We start from the raw sequence: 26,356 nt of genomic DNA, 5'->3' as shown, positions 1-26,356 counted from the left end.
GCTGCAGGGCTGACCCTCTATAACTGTTCCCTGCCCAGCTGCAGGGCTGACCCTCTGTAACTGTTCCCTGCCCAGCTGCAGGGCTGACCCTCAGTAACTGTTCCTTTCCCAGCTGCAGGGCTGATCCTCTGTAACTCTTCCCTGCCTAGCTGCAGTTCTGTCCCTCTGTAATTCTCTCCTGCCCAGCTGCAGGGCTGACCCTCTGTAACTGTCCCCTGCCCAGCTGCAGGGCTGACCCTCTATAACTGTTCCCTGCCCAGCTGCAGGGCTGACCTTCTGTAATACCTCCCTGCCCAGCTGCAGGGCTGACCCTCTGTAACTCTCTCCTGCCCAGCTGCGAGGCTGAACCTCTGTAACTCTCCCCTGTCCAGCTGCAGGGCTGACCCTCTGTAACTCTCCCCTGCCCAGCTGCAGGGTTGACCCTCTGTAACTTTCCCCTGCCCAGCTGCAGGGCTGACCCTCTGTAACTCTCTCCTGCCCAGCTGCAGGGCTGACCCTCTGTAACTCTCCCCTGCCCAGCTGCAGGGCTGACCCTCTGTAACTCTCCCCTGCCGAGCTGCAGGGCTGACCCTCTGTAACTCTCTCCTGCCCAGCTGCGGGGCTGACCCTCTGTAACTCTCCCCTGTCCAGCTGCAGGGTTGACCCTCTGTAACTTTCCCCTGCCCAGCTGCAGGGTTGACCCTCTGTAACTCTCTCCTGCCCAGCTGCAGGGTTGACCCTCTGTAACTCTCTCCTGCCCAGCTGCAGGGCTGACCCTCTGTAACTCTCTCCTCCCCAGCTGCAGGGCTGACCCTCTGTAACTCTCCCCTGCCCAGCTGTGGGGCTGACCCTCTGTAACTCTCCCCTGCCCAGCTGCAGGGTTGACCCTCTGTAACTCTCTCCTGCCCAGCTGCAGGGCTGACCCTCTGTAACTCTCCCCTGCCCAGCTGCAGGGCTGACCCTCTGTAACTCTCTCCTCCCCAGCTGCAGGGTTGACCCTCTGTAACTCTCTCCTGTCCAGCTGCAGGGCTGACCCTCTGTAACTCTCTGCTGCCCAGCTGCAGGGTTGACCCTCTGTAACTCTCTCCTGCCCAGCTGCAGGGCTGACCCTCTGTAACTCTCCCCTGCCCAGCTGTGGGGCTGACCCTCTGTAACTCTCTGCTGCCCAGCTGCAGGGTTGACCCTCTGTAACTCTCTCCTGCCCAGCTGCAGGGCTGACCCTCTGTAACTCTCACCTGCCCAGCTGCAGGGCTGACCCTCTGTAACTCTCTCCTGCCCAGCTGCAGGGCTGACCCTCTGTAACTCTCCCCTGCCCAGCTGTGGGGCTGACCCTCTGTAACTCTCTGCTGCCCAGCTGCAGGGTTGACCCTCTGTAACTTTCCCCTGCCCAGCTGCAGGGCTGACCCTCTGTAACTCTCTCCTGCCCAGCTGCAGGGCTGACCCTCTGTAACTCTCCCCTGCCCAGCTGCAGGGCTGACCCTCTGTAACTCTCCCCTGCCGAGCTGCAGGGCTGACCCTCTGTAACTCTCTCCTGCACAGCTGCGGGGCTGACCCTCTGTAACTCTCCCCTGTCCAGCTGCAGGGTTGACCCTCTGTAACTTTCCCCTGCCCAGCTGCAGGGTTGACCCTCTGTAACTCTCTACTGCCCAGCTGCAGGGTTGACCCTCTGTAACTCTCTCCTGCCCAGCTGCAGGGCTGACCCTCTGTAACTCTCTCCTCCCCAGCTGCAGGGCTGACCCTCTGTAACTCTCTCCTGCCCAGCTGCAGGGCTGACCCTCTGTAACTCTCCCCTGCCCAGCTGTGGGGCTGACCCTCTGTAACTCTCCCCTGCCCAGCTGCAGGGTTGACCCTCTGTAACTCTCTCCTGCCCAGTTGCAGGGCTGACCCTCTGTAACTCTCCCCTGCCCAGCTGCAGGGCTGACCCTCTGTAACTCTCTCCTCCCCAGCTGCAGGGTTGACCCTCTGTAACTCTCTCCTGTCCAGCTGCAGTTCTGACCTTCTGTAATTCTCCCCTGCCCAGATGCAGGGCTGACCCTCTGTAACTTTCTTCTGCCCAGCTGCAGGGCTGACCCTCTGTAACTCTCCCCTGCCCAGCTGCAGGGCTAACACTCTGTAACTCTCTCCTGCCCAGCTGCAGGGCCGACACTCTGTAACTCTCCCCTGCCCAGCTGCAGCCCTGACCCTCTGTAACTCTCCCCTTCACAGCTGCAGGGCCGACCCTCAATAACACTCCGTTGTCCAGCTGCAGGGCTGACCCTCTGTAACTCTCTCCTGCCCAGCTGCAGGGCTGACCCTCTGTAACTCTTCCCTGCCCAGCTGCAGTTCTGACCCTCTGTAACTCTCCCCTGCCCAGCTGCAGGGCTGACCCTCTGTAACTCTCTCCTGCCCAGCTGCAGGACTGACCCTCTGTAATTCTCTCCTGCCCAACTACAGGGCTGACCCTCAGTAACTGTTCCCTGCCCAGCTGCAGGGCTGACCCTCAGTAACTGTTCCCTGCCCAGCTGCAGGGCTGACCCTCAGTAACTGTTCCCTTCCCAGCTGCAGGGCTGATCCTCTGTAACTCTTCCCTGCCCAGCTGCAGTTCTGTCCCTCTGTAATTCTCTCCTGCCCAGCTGCAGGGCTGACCCTCTGTAACTGTCCCCTGCCCAGCTGCAGGGCTGACCCTCTATAACTGTTCCCTGCCCAGCTGCAGGGCTGACCTTCTGTAATACCTCCCTGCCCAGCTGCAGGGCTGACCCTCTGTAACTCTCTCCTGCCCAGCTGCGAGGCTGAACCTCTGTAACTCTCTCCTGCCCAGCTGCAAGGCTGACCCTCTGTAACTCTCCCCTGCCCAGCTGCAGGGTTGACCCTCTGTAACTTTCCCCTGCCCAGCTGCAGGGCTGACCCTCTGTAACTCTCTCCTGCCCAGCTGCAGGGCTGACCCTCTGTAATTCTCCCCTGCCCAGCTGCAGGGCTGACCCTCTGTAATTCTCTCCTGCCCAGCTGCAAGGCTGACCCTCTGTAACTCTCCCCTGCCCAGCTGCAGGGTTGACCCTCTGTAACTTTCCCCTGCCCAGCTGCAGGGCTGACCCTCTGTAACTCTCTCCTGCCCAGCTGCGGGGCTGACCCTCTGTAACTCTCCCCTGTCCAGCTGCAGGGTTGACCCTCTGTAACTTTCCCCTGCCCAGCTGCAGGGTTGACCCTCTGTAACTCTCTCCTGCCCAGCTGCAGGGTTGACCCTCTGTAACTCTCTCCTGCCCAGCTGCAGGGCTGACCCTCTGTAACTCTCTCCTCCCCAGCTGCAGGGCTGACCCTCTGTAACTCTCTCCTGCCCAGCTGCAGGGCTGACCCTCTGTAACTCTCCCCTGCCCAGCTGTGGGGCTGACCCTCTGTAACTCTCCCCTGCCCAGCTGCAGGGTTGACCCTCTGTAACTCTCTCCTGCCCAGCTGCAGGGCTGACCCTCTGTAACTCTCCCCTGCCCAGCTGCAGGTTGACCCTCTGTAACTCTCTCCTGCCCAGCTGCAGGGCTGACCCTCTGTAACTCTCCCCTGCCCAGCTGCAGGGCTGACCCTCTGTAACTCTCTCCTCCCCAGCTGCAGGGTTGACCCTCTGTAACTCTCTCCTGTCCAGCTGCAGGGCTGACCCTCTTTAACTCTCTGCTGCCCAGCTGCAGGGTTGACCCTCTGTAACTCTCTCCTGCCCAGCTGCAGGGCTGACCCTCTGTAACTCTCCCCTGCCCAGCTGTGGGGCTGACCCTCTGTAACTCTCTGCTGCCCAGCTGCAGGGTTGACCCTCTGTAACTCTCTCCTGCCTAGCTGCCGGGCTGACCCTCTGTAACTCTCACCTGCCCAGCTGCAGGGCTGACCCTCTGTAACTCTCTCCTGCCCAGCTGCAGGACTGACCCTCTGTAACTCTCTCCTGCCCAGCTGCAGGGCTGACCCTCTGTTACTCTCTCCTGCCCAGCTGCAGGGCTGACCCTCTGTAACTCTCTCCTGCCCAGCTGCAGGGCTGACCCTCTGTAACTCTCCCCTGCCCAGCTGTGGGGCTGACCCTCTGTAACTCTCTGCTGCCCAGCTGCGGGGTTGACCCTCTGTAACTCTCTCCTGCCCAGCTGCGGGGCTGACCCTCTGTAACTCTCCCCTGTCCAGCTGCAGGGTTGACCCTCTGTAACTTTTCCCTGCCCAGCTGCAGGGTTGACCCTCTGTAACTCTCTACTGCCCAGCTGCAGGGTTGACCCTCTGTAACTCTCTCCTGCCCAGCTGCAGGGCTGACCCTCTGTAACTCTCTCCTCCCCAGCTGCAGGGCTGACCCTCTGTAACTCTCTCCTGCCCAGCTGCAGGGCTGACCCTCTGTAACTCTCCCCTGCCCAGCTGCAGGGCTGACCCTCTGTAACTCTCTCCTCCCCAGCTGCAGGGTTGACCCTCTGTAACTCTCTCCTGTCCAGCTGCAGTTCTGACCTTCTGTAATTCTCCCCTTCCCAGCTGCAGGGCTGACCCTCTGTAACTCTCTTCTGCCCAGCTGCAGGGCTGACCCTCTGTAACTTTCCCCTGCCCAGCTGCAGGGCTAACCCTCTGTAACTCTCTCCTGCCCAGCTGCAGGGCCGACACTCTGTAACTCTCCCCTGCCCAGCTGCAGCCCTGACCCTCTGTAACTCTCCCCTTCACAGCTGCAGGGCCGACCCTCAATAACACTCCGTTGTCCAGCTGCAGGGCTGACCCTCTGTAACTCTCTCCTGCCCAGCTGCAGGGCTGACCCTCTGTAACTCTTCCCTGCCCAGCTGCAGTTCTGACCATCTGTAATTCTCTCCTGCCCAACTACAGGGCTGACCCTCAGTAACTGTTCCCTTCCCAGCTGCAGGGCTGATCCTCTGTAACTCTTCCCTGCCCAGCTGCAGTTCTGTCCCTCTGTAATTCTCTCCTGCCCAGCTGCAGGGCTGACCCTTTGTAACTCTCTCCTGCCCAGCTACAGGGCTGACCCTCTGTAACTGTCCCCTGCCCAGCTGCAGGGCTGACCCTCTATAACTGTTCCCTGCCCAGCTGCAGGGCTGACCCTCTGTAACTGTTCCCTGCCCAGCTGTAGGGCTGACCCTCAGTAACTGTTCCCTTCCCAGCTGCAGGGCTGATCCTCTGTAACTCTTCCCTGCCCAGCTGCAGTTCTGTCCCTCTGTAATTCTCTCCTGCCCAGCTGCAGGGCTGACCCTCTGTAACTGTCCCCTGCCCAGCTGCAGGGCTGACCCTCTATAACTGTTCCCTGCCCAGCTGCAGGGCTGACCTTCTGTAATACCTCCCTGCCCAGCTGCAGGGCTGACCCTCTGTAACTCTCTCCTGCCCAGCTGCAAGGCTGAACCTCTGTAACTCTCCCCTGTCCAGCTGCAGGGCTGACCCTCTGTAACTCTCCCATGCCCAGCTGCAGGGTTGACCCTCTGTAACTTTCCCCTGCCCAGCTGCAGGGCTGACCCTCTGTAACTCTCTCCTGCCCAGCTGCAGGGCTGACCCTCTGTAACTCTCTCCTGCCCAGCTGCGGGGCTGACCCTCTGTAACTCTCCCCTGCCGAGCTGCAGGGCTGACCCTCTGTAACTCTCTCCTGCCCAGCTGCGGGGCTGACCCTCTGTAACTCTCCCCTGTCCAGCTGCAGGGTTGACCATCTGTAACTTTCCCCTGCCCAGCTGCAGGGTTGACCCTCTGTAACTCTCTCCTGCCCAGCTGCAGGGTTGACCCTCTGTAACTCTCTCCTGCCCAGCTGCAGGGCTGACCCTCTGTAACTCTCTCCTCCCCAGCTGCAGGGCTGACCCTCTGTAACTCTCTCCTGCCCAGCTGCAGGGCTGACCCTCTGTAACTCTCCTCTGCCCAGCTGTGGGGCTGACCCTCTGTAACTCTCCCCTGCCCAGCTGCAGGGTTGACCCTCTGTAACTCTCTCCTGCCCAGCTGCAGGGCTGACCCTCTGTAACTCTCCCCTGCCCAGCTGCAGGGCTGACCCTCTGTAACTCTCTCCTCCCCAGCTGCAGGGTTGACCCTCTGTAACTCTCTCCTGTCCAGCTGCAGGGCTGACCCTCTGTAACTCTCTGCTGCCCAGCTGCAGGGTTGACCCTCTGTAACTCTCTCCTGCCCAGCTGCAGGGCTGACCCTCTGTAACTCTCCCCTGCCCAGCTGTTGGGCTGACCCTCTGTAACTCTCTGCTGCCCAGCTGCAGGGTTGACCCTCTGTAACTCTCTCCTGCCCAGCTGCAGGGCTGACCCTCTGTAACTCTCACCTGCCCAGCTGCAGGGCTGACCCTCTGTAACTCTCTCCTGCCCAGCTGCAGGGCTGACCCTCTGTAACTCTCTCCTGCCCAGCTGCAGGGCTGACCCTCTGTAACTCTCTCCTGCCCAGCTGCAGGGCTGACCCTCTGTAACTCTCCCCTGCCCAGCTGTGGGGCTGACCCTCTGTAACTCTCTCCTGCCCAGCTGCAGGGCTGACCCTCTGTAACTCTCTCCTGCCCAGCTGCAGGGCTGACCCTCTGTAACTCTCTCCTGCCCAGCTGCAGGGCTGACCCTCTGTAACTCTCCCCTGCCCAGCTGTGGGGCTGACCCTCTGTAACTCTCTGCTGCCCAGCTTCAGGGTTGACCCTCTGTAACTTTCCCCTGCCCAGCTGCAGGGCTGACCCTCTGTAACTCTCTCCTGCCCAGCTGCAGGGCTGACCCTCTGTAACTCTCCCCTGCCCAGCTGCAGGGCTGACCCTCTGTAACTCTCCCCTGCCGAGCTGCAGGGCTGACCCTCTGTAACTCTCTCCTGCCCAGCTGCGGGGCTGACCCTCTGTAACTCTCCCCTGTCCAGCTGCAGGGTTGACCCTCTGTAACTCTCCCCTGTCCAGCTGCAGGGTTGACCCTCTGTAACTTTCCCCTGCCCAGCTGCAGGGTTGACCCTCTGTAACTCTCTCCTGCCCAGCTGCAGGGTTGACCCTCTGTAACTCTCTCCTGCCCAGCTGCAGGGCTGACCCTCTGTAACTCTCTCCTCCCCAGCTGCAGGGCTGACCCTCTGTAACTCTCCCCTGCCCAGCTGCAGGGCTGACCCTCTGTAACTCTCCCCTGCCGAGCTGCAGGGCTGACCCTCTGTAACTCTCTCCTGCCCAGCTGCGGGGCTGACCCTCTGTAACTCTCCCCTGTCCAGCTGCAGGGTTGACCCTCTGTAACTTTCCCCTGCCCAGCTGCAGGGTTGACCCTCTGTAACTCTCTCCTGCCCAGCTGCAGGGTTGACCCTCTGTAACTCTCTCCTGCCCAGCTGCAGGGCTGACCCTCTGTAACTCTCTCTTCCCCAGCTGCAGGGCTGACCCTCTGTAACTCTCTCCTGCCCAGCTGCAGGGCTGACCCTCTGTAACTCTCCCCTGCCCAGCTGTGGTGCTGACCCTCTGTAACTCTCCCCTGCCCAGCTGCAGGGTTGACCCTCTGTAACTCTCTCCTGCCCAGCTGCAGGGCTGACCCTCTGTAACTCTCCCCTGCCCAGCTGCAGGGCTGACCCTCTGTAACTCTCTCCTCCCCAGCTGCAGGGTTGACCCTCTGTAACTCTCTCCTGTCCAGCTGCAGGGCTGACCCTCTGTAACTCTCTGCTGCCTAGCTGCAGGGTTGACCCTCTGTAACTCTCTCCTGCCCAGCTGCAGGGCTGACCCTCTGTAACTCTCCCCTGCCCAGCTGTGGGGCTGACCCTCTGTAACTCTCTGCTGCCCATCTGCAGGGTTGACCCTCTGTAACTCTCTCCTGCCCAGCTGCAGGGCTGACCCTCTGTAACTCTCACCTGCCCAGCTGCAGGGCTGACCCTCTGTAACTCTCCCCTGCCCAGCTGCAGGGCTGACCCTCTGTAACTCTCCCCTGCCTAGCTGCAGGGCTGACCCTCTGTAACCCTCCCCTGCCCAGCTGCAGGGCTGACCCTCTGTAACTCTCTCCTGCCCAGCTGCATGGCTGACCCTCTATAACTCTCTCCTGCCCAGCTGCAGGGCTGACCCTCTGTAACTCTCCCCTGTCCAGCTGCAGGGCTGACCCTCTGTAACTCTCCCCTTCCCAGCTGCGTACACTCCATTATTTCTACATAAATGGGATACAATAAACCATAGCATTAACCATATAATTACAGCACTTTACCTCAATGTCCTGTAATAACAGTAGATCCCGCAGCATCACAAATATACCTTTATGTCACACAGCAATTTATTTCAGAGATACCCAGCATCTTCTATTCCTTTACACCTGGAACATGGCAGTCATTTTTATTGATTCCTCAGCTTTCATAATCCTTCGATCTTAATCCTGTGGTGTGTCAAACCCAATACCTGCCAAACAAATCCGGTCTGCCCCTATATCCTGACACAGAAGACTCAGATTTTGATCAAGACAGAATTTTTCAGTGGAATGAAAATACCAAATGTTTCCGGAACAGCGATAAAAAAAACCTGTGAATTTCACTGATTATTGGACGACAGACTCAGATTCCAGTATTAATGATGAAATATCATCTCATAACCATATGGGTAATCAGGAAATTGTAGGGAGCTCAGCAAGTTTAGATGGTCAATCCATAGGGAACAACAAAAGCAAATGAAATACGAGATTCGGCTTCCAGAGCAAACAGGTCTCACCTGCAGGGGAACAACCGATTGATGTTTTGAGTTATAGCATTATTCTGAATTTTCAGGATTCTTATTCTAAAGTTTTAGATGCCTTACTAGAAACCTAAAGGATAGATAGCATCATCTTATAACAAAATGTCTCCATTTACAGGTGAGGTCCTCTCTTCATTAAAGGGATATTTAAGGGGTATCCTATCCCAATATTTAGTAGGTGTAATAATAAGAATATTAGCAAATATCTCCACTTAGAAATGTAGTATAGTATTTTTGATTCGCTATCTCTCTTTCCTCATGTGCAGGCATCACAGGACCTTAGGTATCCATGGTTACGACCGCTAGCAACTAGCTAACTAACTGTGACTTCATCAGTGGACATAATCATGGATACCTGAGGTCCTGCGATGCCTGCACATGAGGAAAGAGAGATAGTAAATCAGAAAAAATATACTACATTTCTAATTGGAGATATTTGCTAATATTACTATTATTACACCTACTACTTATTGGGATAGGATCTTGGAGATGGGAATACCCCTTTAAATCCTCCCTTGCCTGCTGGCTCTGCTTTGGACCTGTTTTACAAACAGGTTGTCACAGATACTTAAAGGGGTTATCTGGGCTTTTTTAATATTGTAATCCTCCTATGAACGCCGGCTCGTGGCCGGCTGAAGCACTGCAATGTACAACAGGCGATCGCATGATCGCAGCTTCAAGTCCCCCAAGGGGACTATTAAATACTGTATTAAAAAAAACAAATATGAAAAAAATCACAGGTTCATATCCACAATTGCCCCATTGAAAATAAAACAATAATAAAAAAAAAAAATACACATTTGGTATTGCTGAGTTAAGAAATGTCGAAATTTCTGATTTTTTTTTCATCACTTAAAAAAACCCAAAAACCTATACATGTTTGGTAGCTGTATAATCGTACTGAACAAGGGAATCATATTGCTGGGTCAGTTTTACAATATAGTGAACAAGGTAATTAAAATATCCAAAAACCTATTGTGGAATTGCACTTATTTTGCAATTTCAATGCACTTGGAATTTTTTTCTGTTTTTCAGTACATTGTGGGAAATGAAAGGTGTTATTTAAAGGTACAACTCGTCCCGCAAAAAACAAGCCCTCATACTGCTATATTTACCGGCAAAAAAAAAATTATGGCTTTCGGAAGAAGGGGAGGAAAAAACGGAAAATCGCCCGAGGGTGAGGATGCGGGGTATTGGGCTTAATATTCTTATTTTTAATTGAGAAACTTGTATTTTTCTTTTTTACTTTTCACTGTATTTATTAATCTTCTTAGAACAGAGATGAGGAACCTCAGGCCCTTGACGACTTTTATCCGGTCCCCGAGCAGATTCCTGGGGATCACAGTACTTGGGCCGACAGCTGCATTTTGACTGCCGCAGGCCCTTTAATTTCTTCTTGCTCTGTGAGCACGTACACACTGTGTTCACTACTGAATGCTGAGGTGCGTGCAATGAAAGGTTACGTCCTGACACCAGTGCCAGCGTCAGGACGTACTTTGTGGGCGGAGTTAGCACGTGATTTAGGTATACATATCCAAATGGCCCTCGGCAGAAAAACTGTTCCCCGCCCCTGCATTAGAGGATTTGAGCCTGCAATCATCAATTAATTGTACTGTATTCTGCAGTACTTCAGTATTGGTCTATATAGTAAAAATCACAGTCTCCTATAAAGCCGGTCACAGGCTGGGTTCCAATGGATTGACTGGATGGCGGGCATGGATGTCTTCAACAGACTCCCGGCTATCATAGCAACCCATTGTCACTCCTTAATTGTGTTGCATGGGCGCAGAGGGACACAAAGAATGACCTGTTCCCATGCTGGTGTGCTATTAAAGGGGTTGTCTGGTCTAGAACTACAAGCCTGCAGTCACTCTATGTGACTTCGGTGTTGGCAGCGGGAGCGGTGATCATGTGACTGCGAGCAGGGCTGTGGAGTCGGAGTCGGTGTCCATTTTGGTGGAGTCGGAGTCAGTATAAAATGGACCGACTCAGAGTCCTAAAATATATAATATACTGGGTACAGTAGTTAAATGCAGTTTGAGGGGAATATGTTTTCAGAAGAATTTGGGAAAGTTATGAAATGTCCTATAAATGTCTGTCCTATTCCTGATCTAAGGGTCTAGACTTTTAGCTGAGATGAATCTGTGCTACAGTAAATTTATCACTTATACATGAGCCATGTATGAGGGAGTCAGAGTTGGAGTCGGTGTCATGGAAATTGGAGAGTCGGAGTTGGAGGTATGGCTTACAGACTGCTGGTATGTTATTTTCATACTCCCGGCCACAAGCCGACTAGATGAGCGCAGCCTCGCTCCATGCAAATGTATTGAGTGAGGCTTCGGCCATTTAGTCGGAATGTGGCCGGGAAGTTGCAAATCACATACTCACGGTCACTTGATCGCCGCTCCCCGCATCGGAGAATCCTCGCAATGTGCTCACTGTGAGGCTTCACAAGTCTGCAGTCACTCTATGCAGCTTTAGAGCTGACAACCCATTTAATATACTCACTGATCGCCGTCTTCTCTGGTTTTCAGCTCCATGTAGCTGCTTTACTAGTGTAAGTCTATGAGACTCAGAACAGGACGCCGTAGACTTACATGGGAACCTGGAAAGACAGTGATTAGAAAATGTTCACGTACATCCCATAATGTACATAATTATGGGAACCAAACTGATGAGACATCTCAGCCCCACTGCTAGCAAGAAGCCCAAACACTGCTCTACTACATGTAGATAGCTGTGTCTGCTCCATTACATAACCACAGCACTGCTGCATCTGGGGTACAAGAAATACAAGCATGGTTCCCATCCATGGGGTAATTACCAGCCCCGTCATCCCATCAATGATGCCACATTAAATCTGCATTACTAACTACCAGACATTGAGCCCCATCACTGGACACAGAATGGGCCCTATGCATTACAACTGGCACTGACAGATGTAATGTAGGGGACAAGTCACAACTTTAGTAGCACGATAGATGTGAGGTGTAATGACCGGTGCTGCACTAGAGATGAGGACACAGGATCGCTGCTCTGTCACCTCCAATGCTGGGATGAATGACAGAGGGTGGCGCTGAGGCAGATACTAACAGCCAATGAGTGTGTAGTAGGCGTGACAGAGGGCGGTGCTGGGGAAGATGCTAAAAGTCAATCAGTGTGTAGTGGGCGGGCAGAGGGTGTGGCTAAGGCAGATACGACAAACAGCCAATGAGTGTGTAGTGGACGGGCAGAGGGCGGTGTCGAACACTGAGGCCTGGGACGGGGCTAGCCCTGGCTGTGAGGTTAGAAAAAAAGCCCAGCAAGCTCCCTGATCTGGGAGAGGAGAATGTAAATGAACTGGGTGCAGGGAATGAAGGGAATTTCAGGCTGAACAAAAAGTAGAAACCAAAAACAAAATTTATAGGGGTGTAATATATTGCAATACAGCCCAGATTAAGTTAATAAAAAATTTGTTTTTCGGGGTCAGACAATCTCTTTACTGTACCTATGAGGGAACACAAATTGAGGACCAAGGAGGAACAGGCTCTGAATTGATTGAGCTCCAACAGAGACATAGTTATAAAACCAGCAGACAAGGGGTGTAATATTGTGGTCATGTTAAATAATTACATAGGTTGAAAAAAGACCAAGGTCCATCAAGTTCAACCTTCCGCCACCAATTTTAAATTCTTTATCTATAACCCACAATGCTATTTGTGCTAAGGAAAACATCCAACCCATTTGTAGAAGCTGTTATAGCGCCTGCCATTACTACCTCTTGTGGTTGGGCATTCCACAGTCTGACTACTCTAATTGTACAGTAAGTAAGAACCCTTTCTTATTTAGCTGCGGAATCGCCTTTTTTCCACCCGTAGTGAATTCCTCCTGTCCCATGCATACTATATTGCTAAATCCAATTAACAATTACATGATAAAAATGCCTATATATCTTTAAGTTCAGATCCCACACACTCCCATGGAGAGCGATTGTGAGTTGAGAGAGGTATTATTACACAATTTTGAAAACAATGTAATGGTAGAATATCCTAAAATCATACTAGTATTCTATTACCAAAATCCATAAATGAATAGACAATCCACCTGTACGTCCTGTAATAGCGGGACAGGGTTCATTTACTTCTATCTCGATACTTGGACTGGATGTTACTCCCATTGGTTGAGAAAACTCCCTTGTATATACAGGACGCAGGATTTTTTGTTACAAATTCTGGCCCAGCTTAATTGGCAAGACGGATTCCATATGGCAACGATTGACATCGAGAGCCTGTACATCCACATCCCACAGGGTGCCGGTATACAGGCTATAAGACATCGGTTGGAGAATAATAATATCGAGCGTTAACTATTGATGTTTATATGTAAATACTTATACTTTGTTTTGGGACATATTTTCTTTCAATTTGCGCACCACTGGTATACCCAGGCAGCTGGTACCGCCATGGGTACGCCAGTGGTCCCGACGTTAGCAAATATATTTTTGTGTCATTTTGAAACTTGACCATATGACCTTGGAATAAATGAGCACAAAATAATGCACCAGTGGTGAGTGCAACTAATTTTTCTTCCACTTTTGTAATTTTTGAAGATTGTATTGCTGCACAGTTGAGCACCATCATGTCTGGTATTCTCTTTTAGCCAGCATTGTATACTCCGGTGTTTTATATTTGCAGCATTGCTAGTCTGCAGATCTTTTGAATTGGATGTAAAGCTGATCACAACCACTAGATGTTGTCTGGATCGTCTCACAATTTTCTGGTTACGGAGACTGCTGGTTAGAATTAGGAGCCGCCAGTTTGGATTTATACAGAAAACCTGCAACTATGTAATAACTACTGTCATCTTGTTAATTTTGGTCATTTTGTTAAATGATCTTTTCTGTTCTTCTAAATCATTCCACGCGACGTCTCCATCTGTCTTTGACCTTTACAATTTTTGTTTCAGGGTAAAGATCTGTCTCATGTTGATACTACAGAGACATATGTGAAGAATGATGAGCAGTGGAAAGAGGAGATTCTTACAGATAACTGCACAGGTGAGGAGTGGCTGAGGTTGAGTTTGGAGCAGTGTTTTCACAAGATACCTGTCTCTCACTCAACAATCAGTAATCCTGAATTATTGGCTATTAAGTGGGCCTTTGAGGAATAGCGCCACTTCCTGCGAAGGTGCCAAACATAAAGTCACTTAACCCTAAGCAAGCTAGATGGGCTCTGTACTTTTCAAGATTTGATTTTGTTGTGATGTTTAGACCTGAGACTAAGAATATAAAAGCCGATGCGCTTTCCTGACGTTCCTGTCCATCTTATCCAGCTGCCTAAGTACCAATTCCTTTTCTTGCCATATTCATATCTTCTGTATCCCTATATCTTGTAGAGGAGATCTACAGATCCCATGAGTTAAAACCCGATAATGTTACCACCCATAAATTGTTTGTTGTTCCTCCTCAGTTCCATCTGTGAGTCCTACAGAGATCCCATAAATCAATTCTCATATGTCACCATGGGAATAATAATACTCTTCAACTTGTGGCCATGTATTTTTGGTAGCAAACTATAGTTTAAGATTGTAAGGAATATGTGCTTGCTTGTGAAATTTGTGACCGAGCCAAAACGTCTCATACCCGTCACGCCAGACTCCTCCAGCCCTTGCCCACTTCAAAAAGTCCTTAGAACCACCTCTCCATAGGCTTCATTACTTACCTCCTCCACTCATAAGGAAATACTGTTACTTGGGTAGTTGTGGTCAGATATGAGTGTCATTTTGTTCCTTTGCCTGGGTTGCCTAACTTTCAAACCTTAAAGGGGTTGTCCACTACAAGGAGAAACCCTTCTCGATCACAATGCTTGGCGCCAATAACATAAAAACACTGATACTTACCTCCCGTGCTGGCGCCGTTACAGCAGTGTTGGCACTCGTGTTCCCGGGGCTGTCCTGCGGTTGTTATGACACATGAGCCCTGCACCCAATCAGCGCCGGCGTCACTGTCCCTGCCTTCGGACAAATCGAACATCAAGAGGAAGTCAGAGAGCAGCCGCAGCCCTGACAACAACTCAAAACAAACAACGGTAACCCTGGCAAGTGCTGCAAACTCATTTTCTCCAGCAGTGCTTAAGGTGTGCCATGCGTCAATGGAGAAAATGACTTTCAGCAGAAGATTTCATTCACGATAAGTTCATGCTGAAAAATTCTAATTCTCCTCTCCATAATCCAAGCAAGCCTACTTCACCACTCTCATCACATCACTATCCGACAATCCAAAACAACTCTTCAAAACTTTCCATACCCTCTTGAGCCTTAGAGTACAGGGCCCTGTCACCAACCTCAGTACTGTCGATTGACCACTTATTTCCAAGAAAAAAATCAACCATATCCATCAAGACATTTTCGCACAAACCCCTGAGAGCTTGTATCTCCTTCCCTGCTCCACCTCAAGTTCAATTTCCACCTTTGATCTTGTCAGAGAAGAAGTATTTACCAGGCTCCTCACTTCTTTTTGCCCTAGAATCTTCACCAATGATCCTATTCCCTCACGTCTGCTTGAGTCGCTCTCCCAGCTGTCACTTCCTATCTAACTAAAATATTTAACCTCTCTCTTTCTTAAGGGATGCTTTCCTTCCTCATTCAAACACGCCATCATAAACCCTTAACTTTACATTCCTCCACCAGAACTGCACTGCTAATTACAGACCGGCCTCTAATCTCCTCTTCATCTTTATACTCCTGGAATGCTTGGTACATTCTTGTCTAATCCACTATCTCTCATATAACTTTTTTCTTGACCATTTACAAACCAGTTTCTATTCTGTACACTATACTGAAACTGCCCTTACTAAAATCTCTTAACGATTTATTAACAACCAAATCCAATGGTTACTACTCCCTACTGATTCTCTTGGGTCTCTCTGCAGAATTTGACACTGTGGACCATCAACTTCTCCTCACCATGCTCTGCTTTATTGGCCTCACGGACACCTTTCTCTTTGTTCTCCTCCTACCTTTCTGACAACTCCTTTACTGTATAATTTGCCAGCTTTTTTTTCTCTAACCTTCCACTTTCTGTCAAGGTTTAATCCTAAGCAATTTCCTCTTTTCTCCATAAACTGCCCCATTTGGATAAACTATCAGCTGATTTGGTTTCCAGTACTATCCGCATACTGATGGTACATAATTATACACCTTCTCCTGACATCACTCCCACCTTAGTACAAAATACCAGGGATTGTTTGTCTGCTGTCTCTAACATCACGTCATCCCTCTATCTGAAACTGAATCTCTCCAAAACTGACCTCCTCCCATTCCCTCCCTCTATAACCTACTTTTTACTTCATGTTGAAATTGGCTTGGATGGTTCAACCATAACTCCCAAGCAGAATGCCCGCTGTTTTGGGGTTATATTTGACACAGAACTTTTTTATTCATTCCCTTTTTCCAACCACTCAATCGCTCATGTTATCTGTATCTTAAAAACATCTCCAAAATCCAGCCTATTCTCACCTTTGAAACTGTAAAATCTTTTACTGTCACTCTTATTCATTTTTGTCTAGACTACTGCAACTCTCTACAAATCGGTCTTCCTCTTACCAAACTTTCTGCTCTCCAATTCATCCTGAATGCCTCAGCCATGGTTATATTTCTGTCCAGCCGCTGCACCAATGCCTCCTCCTTGTGCCAGTTATTGCATTGGTTACCCTTCCACTGTAGCGTACAATATAAACTTATCTCTTTAACTCACAAAGCTCTCTACAATTCTGCATGACCCTATATCTCCTCCCTCTGTGTATCACCATACCCGTGCTTTCCATTCTGCAACTGATCTAAGACTAACCTCCAAAATCTAAATCTCCCACTTCCATCTGCAAAACTTCTCGTGTGCTGTGCCGGTTTTCTGGAATGTACTAACCCAGATCATTCAATAAATATCTAACCCCCAAATTTTTAAGCATGCTTGAAAAACACATCTCTTATAACCTCATTCCACTAATCTACTTCTTCAATGTTCATCCTTTCTAAAATTTCCTTAGTCTGGTCCCTCCTATTTATCTGTCTCCACATTCTCTATGCACCCATTAGCACTTGGCAACTGTTCAGATACTGACAGATGACGGCTCATGCTGCTTTATATCATAACCCTTATTTATTATAATGATGACTGGACCATACATGAAAAGCGTTTTTTATCTGTGCCCCCCCTTCCTATTTCCTTATAGATTGTAAGCTTGTGATCAGGACCCTCACTCCTACTGTAACTGTTGAACTATGTGTTACTTTGTAATGTCTTTATTTGTATATTTCCCCTCTTAATTGTAAAGTGCTGTGAAATACATTGCCACAATATAAAAAAAAATATTACATGTTTGCCTGTTCACCCTCCCATCCTAGTCAGGGGCAGTCTTGAGTACGAGGTACAAAAGATCCCTGACTCTCGGTTTGTGAGAAGATCCTTTAATTTCTTGTTCATTGGAACTATCACTGAGGGTCCAGATGTCCTTCTTAAGATGGGGGGGTATTGTGACATCTTCTATCAGTACCATTCTAGCATCTGATGTCCTGCACTCTTGCAGAGCTTCCTCCTGTTCCAGGGCCGGGCAGCTCTCTCCTCTGTCTCCTGCAGGCGCTCCATGATTCATTGTGCCCTGCCATTGTGGTCACAATCGTATGGTCTGATGACTCCCACTGCCAGATGCCACACACTATTAGTCCACCGACACCATCATTGACTGTCGTCAAATGACTCTCCATGAAAGGCTCTCCTTTCTTCAGGTTTCCTCCTGCTGCTAGTTAGTAAGGCTGAATTTGGCAAATCGTATTAGTCGGTTGAGGTATATGAATAGCACGGTGCCCCACACAGTTACACAGCTGCCCTGAAACTGTATTTAAAATAGTATATGTTATAATATGTGTGGTGCTATCATATCACCACGCTTATTAGAATGTATATTTTTATATACCGTATTTCTCAGACTGAGACCCACTTTTTTCCCCAAAAAATTTGGGAGGAAAATAGGGGTGTGTCTTATAGTCCGAATGTAGCATACCGAGGGGGGTGGGCGGTGGAGCATGGTCACAGAAGGCAGTGTCGCCACAGCAGGAAGCCGGCGGTGACAGGAGTGGGGCGATACTGAGGGCCCTGGGCTGGGAGGAGGGGGTTTTCCAGCAGTGCGAGGCAGGAGCCATTGATCTCCCGGCAGCGGGATTCAGGAAAGTGAGCCGAGACTTAAATCTGCGCATGCGCCGCCTCCAGTGGCCGTTTTCCTGAAGTCCATCGCCGGGAGATCTTTTTTTCCTCCTCTAAATTTGGGGTGCATCTTATGGTCCGGTGCGTCTTATAGTCTGAAAACTACGGTATATGTTTTCAGTACGGTATTATTATGGTGCTGTGTATATAGCAATCCTCTGGACTCCAGCAGTAGTGTATACATAGCACTGTGCACCACACAGTTACATAGTTCCACTGGAGCTGCACAGATATATACATTATAATAAGCATGGTGATATGATGGCATCACACATCATGTTAGCTCAGCGGTTACCACTGCAGCATTGCACCACTGGGGTCCTAGGTTCAAATCCAATAAAGGAAAACATCTGCAAGGAGTTTGTATGTTCTTCCCGTGTTTGCATGAGTTTCCTCCCAAATTCCAAAGACATACTTATAGGGAATCTAGATTGTGAGTCCCAATGGGGACAGCGATGATAATGTCTGTAATGCGCTGTGTAATTAATGGCGCTATATGAGTGAGTAAGATAAATATACAGTTCCAGTAAAGCTATGTAACCGTGTGGTGCACCGTGCTACTTATGTACTAGAGTCATTATATATACCGTACAGACCAAAAGTTTGGACACACCTTCTCATTTACAGATTTTTCTGTATTTTCATGACTATGAAAATTGTACATTCACACTGAAGGCATCAAAACTATGAATTAACACATGTGGAATTATATACTTAACAAAAAAGTGTGAAACAACTGAAAATATGTCTTATATTCTAGGTTCTTCAAAGTAGCCACCTTTTGCTTTGATGACTGCTTTGCACACTCTTGGCATTCTCTTGATGAGCTTCAAGAGGTAGTCACCGGAAATGGTTTTCACTTCACAGGTGTGCCCTGTCAGGTTTAATAAGTGGGATTTCTTGCCTTATAAATGGGGTTGGGACCATCAGTTGTGTTGTGCAGAAGTCTGGTGGATACACAGCTGATAGTCCTACTGAACAGATTGTTAGAATTTGTATTATGGCAAGAAAAAAAGCAGCTAAGTAAAGAAAAATGAGTGGCCATCATTACTTTAAGAAATGAAGGTCAGTCAGTGCGAAAAATTGGGCAAACTTTGAAAGTGTCCCCAAGTGCAGTTGCAAAAACCATCAAGGGCTGCAAAGAAACTGGCTCACATGAGGAATGCCCCAGGAAAGGAAGACCAAGAGTCACCTCTGCTTCTGAGGATAAGTTTATCTGAGTCACCAGCCTCAGAAATCACAGGTTAACAGCAGCTCAGATTAGAGACCAGGTCAATGCCACACAGAGTTCTAGCAACAGACACATCTCTTCAACAACTGTTAAGAGGAGACTTTGTGCAGCAGGCCTTCATGGTAAAATAGCTGCTAGGAAACCACTGCTAAGGACAGGCAACAAGCAGAAGAGACTTGTTTGGGCTGAAGAACACAAGGGATGGACATTAGACCAGTGGAAATCTGTGCTTTGGTCTGATGAGTCCAAATTTGAGATCTTTGGTTCCAACCACCGTGTCTTTGTGCGACGCAGAAAAGGTGAACGGATGGACTCTACATGTCTGGTTCCCACCGTGAAGCATGAAGGAGGAGGTGTGATGGTGTGGGGGTGCTTTGCTGGTGACACTGTTGGGGATTTATTCAAAATTGAAGGCATAGTGAACCAGCATGGCTACCACAGCATCTTGCAGCGGCATGCTATTCCATCCGGTTTGCGTTTAGTTGGACCATCATTTATTTTTCAACAGGACAATGACCCCAAACACACCTCCAGGCTGTGTAAGGGTTATTTGACCAAGAAAGAGAGTGATGGGGTGCTGCGCCAGATGACCTGGCCTCCACAGTCACCAGACCTGAACCCAATCGAGATGATTTGGGGTGAGCTGGACCGCAGAGTGAAGGCAAAAGGGCCAACAAGTGTTAAGCATCTCTGGGAACTCCTTCAAGATTGTTGGAAGACCATTTCCATTGACTACTTCTTGAAGCTCATCAAGAGAATGCCAAGAGTGTGCAAAGCAGTCATCAAAGAAAAGGTGGCTACTTTGAAGAACCTAGAATATAAGACATATTTTCAGTTGCTTCACACTTTTTTGTTAAGTAAATAATTCCACATGTGTTAATTCATAGTTTTGATGCCTTCAGTGTGAATGTACAATTTTCATAGTCATGAAAATACAGAAAAATCTTTAAATGAGAAGGTGTGTCCAAACTTTTGGTCTGTACTGTATATATATAGGCTATAATTTTTTTACATTTGGGGGTGTGGCAAATTTTGAGTGTCTGTAAATTTCGGTCCAGAAAAAATATAATAGTAGATTGGGAACCCTGAGTATAGAATTAACTTCTGTCAGTGTTTGCTCTCTGCTGTATGGTGTTGGTGGGGCCTCTAGCTATTGAAGCTCCTGAAATCCTGCTGTCCTCTGCAGGTTATAATCTGATTTGCTCCTGTGAAACTTGTGCCTTGCTATTCTCCCAGTGAACGTTCCTGATGTATTACCTCAGCTCGCTTTTTTACTATTTTTTTTTTTTTTATGATTTTGTCATTACATTAACCTCTTGGTTCTGACTTGGTTACTTGACCATCCTCTTGCCTGTGGTTCACTTCTCTGGATAGCGGCTCGTTCCAGGAAGCCATCCAGGTGACCCACTTGTAAGACCAGATCCCTGAACAGTGGTTAAGGGGTGAAAGCCATAGTTCTTCTGGCATGTGCCAAATGGAGTGGCTTGCGACAAGACTGTCCAAGGTAGATTTTTTTGAGACTACAGCCCCTGACAGACATAACAATGTGTACATGACCAGTCTGTGCTCCTCCCATGTGCCTTCCTCCATGCTAGAGTGCATGAGATGGAATCATGTAATGAAACTGATTAGAGTCTCTTCTGAACATGTGACTGGAAATGATTGGTGACAGACAGAGAGAAACATGAACCTACAGAGAAGATGGCTACGATAGAGAAGTGAAAATTTGAAAGCGCACAACCTGGTGGGCTAAGACCATAAACTATCAGCCATTCTTTTGTGGTATACTGCCTTAGTCTGTCAATAATTCAATTGTATATATAATTTCCACAGAAATTGTAAAAGTGTATAAAAATATTAATATAATTCAAATGCAGTGTTATTTAAAAATAATAAAATCAGTTTTATTCTTGGCAGATGACTGTACCAGGAGCGCCGAGGGACATCTGATACTCTCAGATTTTGCAGCTAATAATTGTAGTAGAACATCTGATACATATGAAGAACATGTAATTTTCACAGATACACCGGAAGGTCATCTAAGACAAAATCTGTCACCTGATCCTTTTGAAAAGGTCCTCTCTTCTGCTTCATCAAAGACGAATATACAAACTGAAAGCAAGAGAAGTGTTGTTGAAAATGAAATAGCTTATATAGGGGAGAAATCATTTTCATGTTCAGAATGTGGAAAATGTTACACTAGTAAGTTAAGCCTTTTTTCACATCAGAGAAGTCACACAGTGGAGAAGCGGTATTCATGTTCAGAATGTGGGAAATGTTATAGCAGTAAATCAGGCCTTGTTTCACATCAGAGACTTCACACAGGGGAGAAGCCATATTCATGTTCAGAATGTGGGAAATGTTTTACAAACAAATCACTTCTTGTTAAACATCAGAGAATTCACACAGGAGAGAAGCCATTTTTCTGTCCAGAATGTGGAAAATGTTTTAATCAGAAAGCTAATTTTATTAGACATCAGTTAACTCACACAGGGGAGAAGCCATATTCATGTTCAGAATGTGGGAAAGGTTTTAGGGATAAATCAGAACTTTCTATACATCAAAGAACTCACACAGGAGAAAAGCCATTTTCTTGTTTATATTGTTGGAAATGTTTTAATCGGAAATCAAATTTTGTCAAACATCAGAGAAGTCACACAGGGACGTAGCCATTTTTATTTTTTTAATTGTTTTATTGAAAACATGTACTAGAAAAACATATAAGTTATAGTAAAGTCACCATTGACCATTTGTTATTGAAAACTAAGTATAAAATAACACACCTATATTTGAACAAAGTATATATTTTACATTTGTATAACTTCAGTATAAAAGGTTGTTTAACGCTTTCTTCCATCCTATTTGACATTGACCATGGAGAGATGATGCTATACATGATCAGTTGCCCAGGCAGCCATTCCGTGCCCCGCTTGTCTCATCCAAATAAAAGAGTCACTTATAGATGAGACCATTGGCGTTCATAGATATCCTGAGGTGTCAAAGGAAAAGCCTTTAAACCACTTGTTTAGGGGTGAAACCGTTATTTAGTGTGGTCATGAAGATTATAATTCACAACTTTTAAAGACGGAAAGAGAGAAATGTAGGATAAACAACGGTAGATGGCCATACACTTGATCATAATAACAATAGTCACTCTAAATTTTTATAACTTATGAAAATAATAATGACATACCTTATATTAATCTTCCCTAAGAATAAATAAGTATCATATAGACATAACTCAAAACAAGCCGAGGAGAAATCTCTGCAATTCCCTAGGTACCAAACCAAAGCTATCAATCCATAAACCCCATAACTTAACAAATTAAGTGATGGTGTCTCTTTTTATGTACATACCTTTTTTCAAACTTACTAGCCAGTTAAACTTTATCATTAAATTCTGGTATTTTAGGTTCCTGGTCTAATATCCATTTTTGGGCTATTCATTTCCTTGCCATATATAACATACATGCCACCGCAATTTTACCATGTTTATCAGTAGTCAGATCTTCCACATATCGTAGTATACATACTAGTGGTGAAAGTTCTACACTAATTGAATAAACCCTGTTAATGATTGCTGTAACTCCTTTTCAAAAGGACACTATGTTAGGACAATTCCACATCATATGAAGCATGTTTGCTGAGTAAGTTTTGCATCTAGGACAATGAGGAATTGACCAAAATCCTATTTTATATAAGAATTGAGGTGTCCGATATACCTGATGTATCAAATATATGTGAGACAGTCTGTGGGATTCACTTAAGGATTATTGTGGGACTCTTTCCAATCTAACAAGTGATTCTCCCAATTCTCCTGCGATTGCATAGGATGGTTTGTCAATATAATGTGCAGGAATGTTATAAAGTAGTGAGATCAGTCCCCGAGAACTATGTAAATTAGCTATTCTTCGTTTTATTGTGTTTTTCGAGGTACTCCCTCCTTCTAGAACAATGCCTTCTGCCCGATATGCGTGCCGAAATTGTAAATATTCATAGAATTCAGAGTGAGGTAGCCCGTATTCCTCTTGCAGCTGTGAGAATTCCTTAATCACATCACCTATCAGCACTTGATTAAGTCTATTTAAACCCTTGGGGCTCCAGGAGGGAGCCAAATCCCACCAGTTGGTATACATTTGGAAGCCAAGGCGTGTTCCATAATGAAATAAATTGCGAAATCTCTTCTATACCCTGTAATTTTTTCACCGCCACCCAAAGTTTGTGGATTAATAAAATAGTCTGTATTTTACGACCAAATGTCCTGCTTCATAGAGTTTATCTGATTGGAAATAATGTTGCAGCAACATACGCTGAGCTCCCCTCCCCCAGGGTCGTCCCATCCCCGAATATGCTGAAGCTGAGATGCCACATAATACACCCATGGATTACAGACTGCAACCCCTCCCATTGTTTTGTTTCTTTGCAATGTTTCCAGTTTAATTCTCGGAGTCTGTTTGCCCCATATTAATTTTCTAAACTCCTTGCCGACTTTAAAGAAAAATCTCTGATATATCCATATTGGGGAGTTGTGTAGAACATACAGCAATTGTGGCATCCCGATCATTTTGATCAGGTCAGCACAGCCCACAACCGACAACGGTAACTTAGACCATGCGCCTAGTTTATCTCTAAACTTTATCAATATTGGGTCAAGGTTCAACTTCTCATAATCATTTATTTTTGCCGATATATTGATGCCTAAATATTTAAACTCCGATACCACTTGTAAGCTTGAATTAGTGTAGTGGGAAGCGTTCTCATCTGTGTTATCTAGTGGAAGTATAACTGATTTGCTTTAATTTATCACCAGACCCGAATATTTTCCAAATGTTTCTATTGTTTCCATTGCTATAGGAAGGGACTCAGAAGTTCTAACCAGGAACAACAAAGTGTCATAGGCGTAGAGAGCAACCTTCTCTTCTATATTCCCTTTATGGAACCCAATTTTTCCTGGATGCTCCCTAATAATCGATGCTAAGGGCTCAATGGCCAATGCTAAGAGTAGGGGGACAGTGGACAACCCTGCCACGTGCCCCTATTCAGTCCAAAGGCTGGAGTGAGATGCCCATTCACTCGTATTCTAGCTATTGGCCTACCATACAGCAATTTAACCCATGAAATGAAACCAGATCCTATGCCAAACTTTTCCAACACCGCCCATAAATATTCCCACTCAACAGATTCGAATGCCTTAGCGGCATCCGAAGCCCTGTTCCCGTCACCATCCACCGGCAATTGGAGGTTAAGAAACAGTCTCTGGATATTAACAGCCGTGGATCTAGCAGGCATGAAGCCTAACTGGTCGGTATAGATTACTGTAGAAATTACTGTATTCAATCTAGATGCCAGAACCTTCACTATGATCTTGACATCAGTTGGCAATAAAGATATGGACCTGTATGAGTCAGGAAGTAAAGGATCTTCACCTGGCTTGGGTATATCTACTCTTGCATTGAATGAGGCAGAACTTCCCCTTGACTGCATCCTTATTTCTTATATACAGTGCTCAAAACAATAAAGGGAGCACTTAAATAACACAATGTAACTCCAAGTCAATAACAGTTCTGTGAAATCTACCTGTCCAGTTATGAAGCAACACTCATTGTGAATCAATTTCTCCTGCTGTTGTGCAAATGGAACAGACAACTGGTAGAAATGATAGGCAATTAGCAAGATACCGACTATAAAGGAGTGGTTCTGCAGGTGGTGACCACAGACCATTTCTCTGTTCTCATCCCTTTTGGCTCTTGTCTTGGCTTTAGATCTATTAATGGCCTGTATTAAAGCTCCTCTTAAACACACCTTCATAGCATCTCATAATGAATTTTGCGACACTCGTTTATAATTTTCTTTAAAATAGTATTCTAGGGCGGATGTAATAAGTTTAATATCTACAATTCGAAGCCAGAAGGGATTCATGACCCACATAGTCAGAGAGGCCTGCGGCCTGGGCAGAAAACAAAGAGTGGTCAGGAGGGGTGAATGATCCTTAACAAAGGAGAAATATGTTCTTTCCCTAAGACCATATCAATGCGCAATAATGTATTATGTGTCTTAGAATAGCAAGAAAATTGTCTAGTATTAGGGTATTTGAGATGCCATATATCTACTAATGTTAGTTCTGACAGTATTTCTCCAAACTTAGTTATATGGTCAGTTTTTGTAGCAGTGTCTGACTTATATCTATCCAAATATGAATGAACAATTTTATTGAAATCTCCCAAGCATAGGACTGGAACTCCCGGCACCTTATTCAAAGTGAAGCAATAGTTTTCAAAATAGCTTTATTATAAGGAGAAGGAACATAGACTGCCACAAGTAGAATTTGTTTTGTAAATATTTTACAATGGATGCCTAAAAATCTACCCTCTTCATCTATCTTGGAATCAATTAGCTCAGAAAGTATAGTCCTATGTACTAGGATGCTAACCCCCTAGAATATGTGGAAAAAGTGGAATGGAAGCTTGTGGCCAATCCATGAGTATTTCATGCCCGCAACACTATTTTTCCCAAAATGTGTTTCCTGCAAACACACCACTGCAGGCAAGTGATCCCGGATATGTTTGTGGCACCCCAGGGGTCCGGTTGCCACAGTGGCATTGCCTCCCTCACCAGGGGTGATGCCATGCCTGGAAGCAAGGAGGGGTCCCCTAATCAGGTATACCAGCATACAACACTTTCCTGGCTCCAGACCAGAAAGGGGAGCTCCTCTCCTTCAAACTGGAATCTGGAGGCGGGGTTAGTAAGAGTGAGTTGAGAGGAGTTGGAGACAGGACAGCGACGAGGAAGGACCTGGGGAAGGGAGCTGTGTACAAGCTCGCCCCAGAGGAGAGAAGCGCAGAACAACTGGACACCGGAGTCAGTGGTTGTGGGGCACTGAAGGCCCAGCTGCTGAATCCGGAGGGCAGGAGACTGCAGGTCTCCTGGCTCCAGCAGACGCCTGGCGACACAGCAGCACCATAGGGCCCAGCACCGTCACTTAAGGAAAGCCCGAGCTGCCTGCCATGGGGGTGAGGAAAAAGACGTTTTACTCAGGGACCAGGGCCGCAGCATAGCTTCAAGCAGCAGGGCCAAAGAGAATAGCACAGAGGGAAGTCCTACAACTTCACCTGGCGAGGTGGATCCCCAACTTGCTCCCCTCTACTACCAGCTAGTACCCGTGCCCCAGTCTGCTTAACAAACCGCAAGTAAAGATAAAAGGAAACCGCCATTAGGCTGTGGACTGGTCATTATCTGCGCCATCACCTGCATTACACCACACCAACAACATCTACCTCATAAAATCACCATCTACTGCCCTGGA

The 26,356-nt window shown here is 47.5% G+C and overlaps 1 long non-coding RNA gene and 1 pseudogene across 1 annotated transcript in view; both read left to right on the top strand.

Moving 5' to 3' along the window:
* Nucleotides 1–21,004, top strand: part of LOC141272083 (uncharacterized) — a 32,832-nt gene extending 11,828 nt beyond the window's left edge. The window contains exons 2-3 of the long non-coding RNA XR_012321963.1: nt 13,532–13,622; nt 20,971–21,004. This is a non-coding gene — a long non-coding RNA (uncharacterized lncRNA). The remainder of the gene's footprint in view (nt 1–13,531; nt 13,623–20,970) is intronic.
* The window catches only part of LOC141271468 (uncharacterized), a 339,948-nt pseudogene extending 316,638 nt beyond the window's left edge, over nt 1–23,310 (top strand).
* The last annotated feature ends 3,046 nt before the right edge of the window (nt 23,311–26,356 follow it).

Source organism: Phyllobates terribilis, unplaced genomic scaffold, assembly GCF_046119375.1.
Source record: "Phyllobates terribilis strain yellow unplaced genomic scaffold, ASM4611937v1 Scaffold_5__5_contigs__length_657084704, whole genome shotgun sequence".
Lineage (NCBI taxonomy): Eukaryota > Metazoa > Chordata > Amphibia > Anura > Dendrobatidae > Phyllobates > Phyllobates terribilis.
The sequence above is the reverse complement of the archived record's forward strand: the minus strand, read 5'-3'. Positions and strand labels throughout refer to the sequence as shown.